This window comes from Schistocerca cancellata, chromosome 6, assembly GCF_023864275.1.
Source record: "Schistocerca cancellata isolate TAMUIC-IGC-003103 chromosome 6, iqSchCanc2.1, whole genome shotgun sequence".
In the NCBI taxonomy this organism is placed as follows: domain Eukaryota; kingdom Metazoa; phylum Arthropoda; class Insecta; order Orthoptera; family Acrididae; genus Schistocerca; species Schistocerca cancellata.
Genome location: NC_064631.1, coordinates 696,741,891 through 696,754,527, shown reverse-complemented (window position 1 = coordinate 696,754,527; position 12,637 = coordinate 696,741,891).

Below are 12,637 nucleotides of genomic sequence, written 5' to 3'. Positions count from 1 at the left end.
ACCGTGAATTCATTGTCCCAGGAAGGGGAAACTTTATTGACACATTCCTGGGGTCAGATACATCACATGATCACACTGACAGAACCACAGGCACATAGACACAGGCAACAGAGCATGCACAATGTCGGCACTAGTACAGTGTATATCCACCTTTCGCAGCAATGCAGGCTGCTATTCTCCCATGGAGACGATCGTAGAGACGCTGGATTTAGTCCTGTGGAACGGCTTGCCATGCCATTTCCACCTGGCGCCTCAGTTGGACCAGCGTTCGTGCTGGATGTGCAGACCGCGTGAGACCACGCTTCATCCAGTCCAAAACATGCTCAATGGGGGACAGATCCGGAGATCTTGCTGGCCAGGGTAGTTGACTTACACCTTCTAGAGCACGTTGGGTGGCACGGGATACATGCGGACGTGCATTGTCCTGTTGGAACAGCAAGTTCCCTTGCCGGTCTAGGAATGGTAGAACGATGGGTTGATGACGGTTTGGATGTACCGTGCACTATTCAGTGTCCCCTCGACGATCACCAGTGGTGTACGGCCAGTGTAGGAGATCGCTCCCCACACCATGATGCCGGGTGTTGGCCCTGTGTGCCTCGGTCGTATGCAGTCCTGATTGTGGCGCTCACCTGCACGGCGCCAAACACGCATACGACCATCATTGGCACCAAGGCAGAAGCGACTCTCATCGCTGAAGACGACAAGTCTCCATTCGTCCCTCCATTCACGCCTGTCGCGACACCACTAGAGGCGGGCTGCAAGATGTTGGGGCGTGAGTGGAAGACGGCCTAACGGTGTGCGGGACCGTAGCCCAGCTTCACCGAGACGGTTGAGAATGGTCCTCACCGATACCCCAGGAGCATAAGTGTCCCTAATTTGCTGGGAAGTGGCGGTGCGGTCCCCTACGGCACTGCGTAGGATCCTACGGTCTTGGCGTGCATCCGTGCGTCGCTGCGGTCCGGTCCCAGGTCGACGGGCACGTGCACCTTCCGCCGACCACTGGCGACAACATCGATGTACTGTAGAGACCTCACGCCCCACGTGTTGAGCAATTCGGCAGTACGTCCACCCGGCCTCCCGCATGCCCACTATACGCCCTCGCTCAAAGTCCGTCAACTGCACATACGGTGCACGTGCACGCTGACGCGGCATGCTACCAGTGTTAAAGACTGCGATGGAACTCCGTATGCCACGGCAAACTGGCTGACACTGACGGCGGCGGTGCACAAATGCTGGGCAGCTAGCGCCATTCGACGGCCAACACCGTGGTTCCTGGTGTGTCCGCTGTGCCGTGCGTGTGATCATTGCTTGTACAGCCCTCTCGCAGTGTCCGGAGCAAGTATGGTGGGTCTGACACACCGGTGTCAATGTGTTCTTTTTTCCATTTCCAGGAGTGTATATCTGAGCTCAGTAGATTTAAGTTAGCTTAAGAGGGGTAGACTATATAAGAAACTAACTATGATGACTTGGAAGAAATATATTGAGAAGCTATATGAAAATGGTTTGGGCAAAAAGAGGATACTGTACAGTGGAGAAAAACTATTTTTGACAGAGGATGTGAACAGAATACAGAAGGCAGGCTTAGATAGGACTTTTGGGAATAATGATGAATGAAGGGAGATCTCCAAGAAGCAAAGAAAGTTTTGTTTGCAAAATACTGCAATGAAACAAACCCTGTCCTTTCCTTTCGTGTTATCCCACTATGTGTTTGAGTACCCATGGGTAATTATGTTCTTCCTGTCTTTATATGTTTATCTGATAGGACTTATGTTGTAGAATTTTTCTAATACTAAGCTACATTCACTATGATGAGGAATACTGTTATCCTCGAATATAATTGGCATTAATAATATGTTATTTACTTTTTAAAGATGTTAGACATTATTTATTCTGTTTTGTTTTAATGCTCATGTGTGAAGTTGATGTTTCGAAAGTGATTCTGATCTTTTATGTATGTACTCATGTCATAATTCCTGTAACACTGATGTATATGTTGGTTCCAATCTTTTGTAAAGCCCATATTACCACAAATGTTATCTGTATTATTATGTTTTTAATGGTGTATTTTGTATCTTTGTAATTGTATTCTTATGTTATAATATTGTAATTGACACCAGTTCATCTAATTAAGTAACTTGTACGTTACATTTCACTGCACACGTTTCTGTTGGTCATAGTATATGGACAATATGTGTAAAGTAGGGACTGTTAGTGTTTCCACGTGTGTTAATAATTCAGCAAGGGACTGGATAACAGCATTGCTGGTTCTAAGGACAATTCCAAAAAACTTTGTGAGTGAACAAGTGGTGGTTATGGACTTGCCATATTAACTGCAAGACTCTTCACTGGTGTTTGTGCACCCGCACAGTCACAACAGATGGCTGCTGGTCATCTCTACCAGGACTACAGTGGGCCTGTCCACACTTTCTACGAGGACTGCAGTGGGTCTGCACCTCTGGTGGCCCGCCAATACCGTCACCCCTACCAGGACTACAGTGGGTCTGCTCTGTAATGACCTACCTACCAATCTTCTTCAAAACGTCGAATGACTCTGCTGTGGGTTTGCTCTGTTGTGGCCCATTACCTGTCAGCATGTCAAGAGTCAGCACTGTCTTTCAGTTGGAAGGACATCACTACTTCTTCAAGACTGCATGGAAATCCACTACTTCCGTGTGCATTGTCTTTTACTGCTCAGACTTTGACAAAAGAAACGGCAGTTTTACTGTGATGAATGATCAGGACTGTCTTTATGGACTGTGAGAAAATTTTAGCTTTTGACCAACATTGTATAAATAAGTGTGTACATTTGATATCTTTGTTATTGTAATTATGAAAATTTTTTTCAAATCATTATTGGCCACTGCCCAAAAATATTTTGTAAAAGTTTTTGTGGGGAGCATGGGGGCTATGTAAGTAGGCTGTTTATGTTTTCTTATTGGCAACGTTACGTAGCGCTCTGTATGAAAATCACTGGCTGTGCTGTGTGCTGCCTGTGGCTAGTTTGCATTGTTGTCTGCCATTGTAGTGTTAGGCAGCGGCAGCTGGATGTGAACAGCGCGTAGCGTTGCGCAGTTAGAGGTGAGCCGCCAGCAGTGGTGGATGTGAGGAGAGAGATGGCGGAGTTTTGAAATTACATATATTATGACTAGTGATGATATTAAGGTAAATACATTGTTTGTTCTCCATTAAAATCTTTCATTTGCTAACTATCCCTATCAGTAGTTAGTGCCTTCTGTAGTTTGAATCTTTTATTTAGCTGGCAGTAGTGGCGCTCGCTGTATTGCAGTAGTTCGAGTAATGAAGATTTTTGTGAGGTAAGTTATTTGTGAAAGGTATAGTTTAAAGTTACTCAGGGCCATTCTTTTGCAGGGATCTTTGATAGTCAGATTGCGTTGCGCTAAATAATATTGTGTGTCAGGTTAAGCACAGTCTTGAATAATTTTTCAAAGGGGACGTTTCAACCTGTCATGAAATATCTTATTCAACACCGCTTCAACCGCACGCGAGTTATGTTCCGGACATCCATCATGTTAGAAGTACATCGCCATTCTGTCATGCAGTGAAACATGTTGCAGTAACATCGGTAGAACATTACGTACGTAATCAGCATACATTGCACCATTTAGATTGCCATCCATAAAATGGGGGGCAATTATCCTTCGTCCCATACTGCCGCAACATACATTAACCTGTCAAGGTCGCTGATGTTCCACTTGTCGCAGCCATCGTGGATTTTCCGTTGTCCAATAGTGCATATTATGCCGGTTTACGTTATCTCTGTTGGTTAACGGCGCTTCGTCGCTAAATACAACGCGAGCCTAAAATCTGTCATCGTCCGGTAATTTCTCTTGTACCTAGTGGCAGAACTGTACATGACGTTCAAAGTCCTGGGGCATAGAAATATGGTACGGGTGCAATCGGTATTGATGTACCATTCTCAACACCGACGTTTTTGAGATTCCAGATTCTCGCGCAATTTGTCTGCTACTGATATGCAGATTAGCCACGACAGCAGCTAAAACACCTACCTGAGCATCATCATTTGTTGCAGGTCGTGGATGACGTTTCACATGTGGCCGAACTCTTCGTGTTTCCTTAAACAACGCAACTATCCGTCGAATGGTCTGGACACTTGGATGATGTCTTCCAGGATACCAAGCTGCATTACATAGCACTCGGCCGTTGGGCATTTTGATCACACTAGCCATACATAAACACGATATCGATCTTTTCCACAAGTGATAAACAGTCCATTTTAACACGGGTAATGTATCACGAAGCAAATACCGTCCGCACTGGCGGAATGTTACGTGACACCACGCATTTATACGTTTGTCACTATTACAGCGCCGTCTATCACAAAGCGAAAAAAGTGGTCCAACTAAAAAATTCATATTTCTTTACATACTACACGAATATGTAACAAAAATGGGGGTTCCTGTTTAAAAAAAAATGCAGTTGATATCCTTTTGACCTGTGGCAGCGTCATCTAGCGCGCCAACCACAGTGCCATATGGTTTCTCCCTTCAAGCTAGACGAGTTTCGTCCTTTGTAGTTTTTTCGTTTGACGCTTCTTTCGTGAGATATTTGGCCCGGTCACTATCAATGGACCACCCTGTATATGTGTATAATATAAATAATATTTCCGAACACCCATATATATATGCGCCAAAGAAACTGGTATAGGCACGCGCATTCAAATACAAAGATATGTAAAGAGACAGAATATGGCTCTGCGGTCGGCAACGACTGTATAAGATAACAAGTGTCTGCCGCAGCCCCTCTCCCTCCCCCACCCCCCTCTGCCCCTCTTGACAGGTCCCCGGACTCGCACACGTTACGTGGACATTCGCGCGCCGGATATCATCGCCTTCAGTTTCTCGTGTGTGTACCATCGTGTTTGTGTTTAGTGTTCTTCGCCTGTCACGCTGCTGCGTTCACCTGTGCCATCGAAGACGTCAGTGTTTGTGCGCCGTGCCAACAGTTTATAGTGTGTTTTTCGTCGAGTGTGCACGGCTTCGTGTTTCTTGTATACTGTGTCTACTGTTTTTTGCCCGCCAATTTGTTCAGTCTCTTATGTGTCTTCTTTATTTTTTTTCATTGTCAAACCTGAGGCTGGAGAGCAGCGTAGGATGTTGCTGCCAGCCCACCTAATATACAGGTATTAAAATACCAATGAAGTAACCAAAAAAAAAAAAATCTGCCGCAGTTTTTAGATTCGTTGCTGCCGCTACAATGGCTGTTAATCAAGATTTAAGTGTGTTTGAACGTGGTGTTACAGTCGGCGCACGAGCGATGGGACACAGCACCGCCGAAGTAGCGATGAAGTGGGGATTTTTCCGTACGACAATGTCAATAGTGTACAGTGAGTATCAGGAATCCAGTAGAACATCAAAACTCAGACATCGCTGGGGCCGGATAAAAATCCAGCAAGAACAGGACCAACTATGACTCAGGAGAATCGTTCAACGTGAAAGAAGTGCAACCCTTCCGCAAATTGCTGCAGATTTCGTGGCTGGGCCACCAACGAGCGTCAGCGTGCGAACCATTCAGCGCAACATCATCGACATGGGCTTTCTGAGCCGAAGGGCCACTCATGTACCCTCGACGACTAAATGACGCAGAGCCTTACGCCTCTCCTGGGCGTATGAACAGCAACATAGGACTTTGGTGACTGGAAACATATTACCTGCTCGGACAACTCTCGTTTCAAATCGTATGTATCGGATGGACGTGTACTGTTATGGAGACAATCTCATGAATCCATGGACCCTGCATGTCAACATGGGTCTATTCAAGGTGGTGGAGGCTCTGCAGTGGTGTGGGGCGTGTGCATTTGGAGTGATAAGGTGTAACGCCGGAAATGCATATCCTCCTATTTCCATCTATTGTACTACAGATTTTTCCTTATTTTGTTACCTGAAGATATAACATTTCTGTGTCTTTGTATATTGTAATTGTTTTACTATTTGTATATATATATATATATATATATATATATATATACATGCATTTATGTCGATGTATAATTGCTTTGTTTTATGAATATTATTTGTATTTATACGCTTTGTCTGGCCTAGGGGAAACTATGCTATCGAACGAATACATTGATAGGTCGCGTGGAGAACCAAAGTGTTTAGGATCTTTGGTAGTGTTAACTCTGCCACATGGAGCGCGGGCAGGGGGAGTCTGGCTGGAGTAGTGCCGTTGAGCAGGTGTGTTGTGTGACGCTCCCGCGAGTTGCCGCGCTTTCGGCGTTTGGCAGCATGTAATTGCGCTCGAATTGCTATGTTAGTTTCTGACACGATGTCGCGGACGGGAAGCATTAGCTGGCGCACATCAAGAGCCCGTTTCGGCTAGTTACCGTGTCGAGAAGAAGGCGCGCCAACATACAGCTTTTGCAGCAGCGACGGCCGACAATGAGTGACTGTCGCCACCTCCTCGATCGACGACTGCAGACCTTCAATCAACCAACAAGGAAGACTAAAAGCACGTAAAGTCTTAGAACTATATCGCAGACCTCATCTTTGAAACTGTTAAATTTTCCTCACTAAATTACAGCAACGTAGCATGAACGTTTCAAACTCATTGTCCCAATTGCATTATCAGGCAGGGTCCCTTCCTTTTCCGGAATGAACCCGAGTGTCGTTGAAATTCAGACGCCAGCATTAAAGTAATATCATTCCATTTCACTGCTTTAATTTCAAATTTCAGTTAAAGTATTCATAGCTGGCTACAATATTTAGATTACACAAGCACAAATTAAGAGTGCGAGTTTTGTTACCATATTTTAGCTTACCTGTGACTTGCGACCGAACCGCTGAATCTTTCCATCAGTAAATGGGGTATGTTCTCCACTGACTCGGTTGTTTTAACCCCCTCCACTGACGGAATGACCCACTTCCCAATTCCGTATGTATAAAAACAATACGGACTTGTAGCTGTCACGCCTTTGCGCTTACTGCTACGTATTTTAACTGTAAATAGCTCAGTCCCAATGGTAAGAGGCAGTAGTGAAATCACGAAGTTAATATTTGAATCCAGCACAGCTGCCACAAGCTCAGCTCACTTTTACTCCACTCCTACCCTCGCCATTGCACCATATTAACTAGGTGCTACGTGGACCTTGCTAAATTCACTTGCGTATACATTTTTGACAGTTACTCGCCAGTACTTACCTAATGATTAGTACACTCCTAACCGGACTATTTCCCTAAGAGCTGTGATGATTGAACGGGTTCGATCCACGGCCTACAGTGCCCTACAGTTCACACGGTAACACTGCCTACCTGACCCACTTAACTTGGTAGTGAGCTTATGTATCCAATCACCACTGCTAGCAGCAGTGGATAATCCTATCAGCACGACGAGAGCAGCAGACTTACCGTCGAATCCTCCTGAAAAGACTTATAACTACGGTCGCCAGCTCTGAAGGAGCGAAAGAATAAATCAGTTTTTGGGCTCGTTTCAAAGTGAAATGGCTTGAGTTGAATTTAAACTTAATTCTGAATATTACTATTTCTGATCATTCTAGATGATTCTACAAAACAAATACTCTCTCAATATCTGTGAGTTGGCTTGGTAATTACTACCAAGACAGTTTATGCAACTTCGGTTAACAAAAATCTATCCTTCAAATTATTTAATGATTTTGGATATTACTCTTTGGACCATTGATACAGAATTAGTTAAGTGACTTTACTTGAAAGGTTGCTCAGAAAAATTTAAGTAACTGTAAATAGGCGACTCATTCTGGTGTGACTATTGCTCTTTTCAACATTCTTACACGCTAAAGTATTCTACAACCAAAAGAATTGTAAATGAAAGAGGCGATGGTGGCCTCAGTCTGATTTCACTATACTATGTTTGAGGTTACTACACTTTACAATGAACAACATGCGTCGTAATTTTACTCATTACTATATTCTGTCCTCTGCACTTGCATAAAAGAAAACTGGTATTCTCCTTTTACATGTATACAAAGTTCGACTTAACAATTGCAAGCAGTCTTGCCTTGGGTAGACGTGTCGGTGCTGGTGGTGAGATGCATGTGGCTAACGCAGCTCTTCACGCCTCATGCCCCTAATGGCGGCTGGAACTATGAGCTGTAGCACTCGTATAAGCTACTGCACGTCCGCCAAAAAATCTGGGCACAGGAACTCTTACAATCAGCCCCAGTGGCATAGAGGCGGCTTCAACAACCATTCGTCGCGTTTTACTCCAAAAACGGCGACGATATTCGCCTCTTCGCTGTTGCACAATCACTTTTGCGTGAGCACAGTTACGCACGTCCGATCACGTCAACACTCCCCAGGCCATTCCTTGTTCAGTCCCTGTGTCTCCAGTTACCCCTAGCTACGCTCGTATCACCAAGAGTGGGGGCGTTCCCCTACCACCTTTTTACCGAAATCATTTAGTATTTAAGAATATTTATATTTACTACCCTGGAGTCCATACCAGTCATAATAATTTACTACTAGCGTTTTACAACATTAAATTATACAGTAATAACTTATAATTACCAAGAAAAAGAATACATTTGACTCTGAGAGCTTAGTGCATTGTCTGACAGTGCTAATTCCCAGTTTCGCCAATAGATGGCATCAGGGTGCACTCCCTGGCAGTCTCACACAAGCGCGCCCGTTTCATCTACATCTACATCTATACTCCGCGAGCCACCTTACGGTGTGTGGCGGAGGGTACTTATTGTACCACTATCTGATCCCCCCTTCCCTGTTCCATTCACGAATTGTGCGTGGGAAGAACGACTGCTTGTAAGTCTCCGTATTTGCTCTAATTTCTCGGATCTTTTCGTTGTGATCATTACGCGAGATATATGTGGGCGGTAGTAATATGTTGCCCATCTCTTCCCGGAATGTGCTCTCTCGTAATTTCGATAATAAACCTCTCCGTATTGCGTAACGCCTTTCTTGAAGTGTCCGCCACTGGAGCTTGTTCAGCATCTCCGTAACGCTCTCGCGCTGACTAAATGTCCCCATGACGAATCGCGCTGCTTTTCGCTGGATCATGGCTATCTCTTCTATTAATCCAACCTGGTAAGGGTCCCATACTGATGAGCAATACTCAAGAATCGGACGAACAAGCGTTTTGTAAGCTACTTCTTTCGTCGATGAGTCACATTTTCTTAGAATTCTTCCTATGAATCTCAGCCTGGCGCCTGCTTTTCCCACTATTTGTTTTATGTGATCATTCCACTTCAGATCGCTCCGGATAGTAACTCCTAAGTATTTTACGGTCGTTACCGCTTCCAATGATTTACCACCTATGGCATAATCGTACTGGAATGGATTTCTGCCCCTATGTATGCGCATTATATTACATTTATCTACGTTTAGGGAAAGCTGCCAGCTGTCGCACCATGCATTAATCCTCTGCAGGTCTTCCTGGAGTACGTACGAGTCTTCTGATGTTGCTACTTTCTTGTAGACAACCGTGTCATCTGCAAATAGCCTCACGGAGCTACCGATGTTGTCAACTAAGTCATTTATGTATATTGTAAACAATAAAGGTCCTATCACGCTTCCTTGCGGTACTCCCGAAATTACCTCTACATCTGCAGATTTTGAACCGTTAAGAATGACATGTTGTGTTCTTTCTTCTAGGAAATCCTGAATCCAATCACAAACCTGGTCCGATATTCCGTAAGCTCGTATTTTTTTCATTAAACGTAAGTGCGGAACCGTATCAAATGCCTTCCTGAAGTCCAGGAATACGGCATCAATCTGCTCGCTCGGCACTGTGAATTTCTTGGGCAAATAGGGCGAGCTGAGTTTCACATGATCTCTGTTTGCGGAATCCATGTTGGTTATGATGAAGGAGATTTGTATTATCTAAGAACGTCATAATACGAGAACACAAAACATGTTCCATTATTCTACAACAGATTGACGTAAGCGAAATAGGCCTATAATAATTCGCATCTGATTTATGACCCTTCTTGAAAATGGGAACGACCTGCGCTTTCTTCCAGTCGCTAGGTACTTTACGTTCTTCCAGCGATCTACGATAAATTGCTGATAGAAAGGTGGCAAGTTCTTTAGCATAATCACTGTAGAATCTTAAGGGTATCTCGTCTGGTCCGGATGCTTTTCCGCTACTAAGTGATAGCAGTTGTTTTTCAATTCCGATATCGTTTATTTCAATATTTTCCATTTTGGCGTCCGTGCGACGGCTGAAGTCAGGGACCGTGTTACGATTTTCCGCAGTGAAACAGTTTCGGAACACTGAATTCAGTATTTCTGCCTTTCTTCGGTCGTCCTCTGTTTCGGTGCCATCGTGGTCAACGAGTGACTGAATAGGGGATTTAGATCCGCTTACCGATTTTACATATGACCAAAACTTTTTAGGGTTCTTGTTTAGATTGTTTGCCAATGTTTTATGTTCGAATTCGTTGAATGCTTCTCTCATTGCTCTCTTTACGCTCTTTTTCGCTTCGTTCAGCTTTTCCTTATCAGCTATGATTCGACTACTCTTAAACCTATGATGAAGCTTTCTTTGTTTCCGTAGTACCTTTCGTACATGATTGTTATACCACGGTGGATCTTTCCCCTCGCTTTGGACCTTAGTCGGTACGAACTTATCTAAGGCGTACTGGACGATGTTTCTGAATTTTTTCCATTTTTGTTCCACATCCTCTTCCTCAGAAATGAACGTTTGATGGTGGTCACTCAGATATTCTGCGATTTGTGCCCTATCACTCTTGTTAAGCAGATATATTTTCCTTCCTTTCTTGGCATTTCTTATTACACTTGTAGTCATTGATGCAACCACTGACTTATGATCACTGATACCCTCTTCTACATTCACGGAGTCGAAAAGTTCCGGTCTATTTGTTGCTATGAGGTCTAAAACGTTAGCTTCACGAGTTGGTTCTCTAACTATCTGCTCGAAGTAATTCTCGGACAAGGCAGTCAGGATAATGTCACAAGAGTCTCTGTCCCTGGCTCCAGTTCTGATTGTGTGACTATCCCATTCTATACCTGGTAGATTGAAGTCTCCCCCTATTACAATAGTATGATCACGAAACTTCTTCACGACGTTCTGCAGGTTCTCTCTGAGGCGCTCAACTACTACGGTTGCTGATGCAGGTGGTCTATAGAAGCATCCGACTATCATATCTGACCCACCTTTGATACTTAGCTTAACCCAGATTATTTCACATTCGCATTCGCTAATAACTTCACTGGATATTATTGAATTCTTTACTGCTATAAATACTCCTCCACCATTGGCGTTTATCCTATCCTTGCGGTATATATTCCATTCTGCGTCTAGGATTTCGTTACTGTTCACTTCCGGTTTTAACCAACTTTCCGTTCCTAATACTATATGCGCACTATTTCCTTCAATAAGAGATACTAATTCAGGAACCTTGCCCTGGATACTCCTGCAGTTTACCAATATTACGTTAACTTTTCCTGTTTTTGGTCTCTGAGGACGGACGTTCTTTATCAACGATGATAATGTCCTCTCTGGTAAGCCGTCAGGTATTTTATCGTTTCGCCCAAGGGGGGGTCCCTCTAACCTAAAAAACCCCCGTGTGCACGCCACACGTACTCTGCTACCCTAGTAGCTGCTTCCGGTGTGTAGTGCACGCCTGACCTGTCTAGGGGGGCCCTACAGTTCTCCACCCAATAACGGAGGTCGATGAATTTGCAACCATTATAGTCGCAGAGTCGTCTGATCCTCTGGTTTAGACCCTCCCCACGGCTCCAAACCAGAGGACCGCGATCGACTCTGGGCACTATGCTGCAGATATTAAGCTCAGCTTGCACTCCGCGTGCGATGCTGGTTGTCTTCACCAAATCAGCCAGCCGCCGGAAGGAACCAAGGATGGCCTCAGAACCCAAGCGGCAGGCGTCATTCGTTCCAACATGTGCTACTATCTGCAGCCGGTCACACCCAGTGCGTTCAATAGCTGCCGGAAGGGCCTCCTCCACATTACGGACGAGACCCCCCGGCAAGCACACCGAGTGCACACTGGCATTCTTCCCCGACCTACCCGCTATTTTCCTGAGGGGCTCCATAACCCGCCTAACGTTGGAGCTCCCTATAACTAATAGGCCCGCCCTCTGTGACTGTCGGGACCTTGCCGGAGAATCGGCCACTGGCCCAACAGGCGAGGCATCCTGTGGTGGCTCGGAAACGATGTCATCACCACTAGGAAGCACCCCGTACCTGTTGGAAAGGGGTAAGGCAGCTGCCACGCGGCCAGATCCCACCTTCGCCTTTCGGCCAGGCACGCGAGAGCCCACCACTGTCCGCCATTCACCCTGGAGTGATGGCTGACCGGTAAGATGCTCACTGCCGGAAGACGCAGCGACATCAGGGGTTCCATGTGATTCCAAGGCCACCGAAGTAGGCATAGGTCTCACCACAGTTGCCCCAACGCCACTACGAGCCGACGCCTGCGCCTCGAGCTCGATGAGCCTAACAGACAAAGCCTCCACCTGCCCCCGAAGAGTGGCCAATTCTCCTTGCGTCCGCTCACAACAACCACAGTCCCTACACATGACTATGTTTACCCTACCCTATACGGTGACAAATTCCCAAGATAATCTTCTGATGAGCTACTCTGATAATCAAGAAACACTCACTGAAATACGAGACGCGAAAA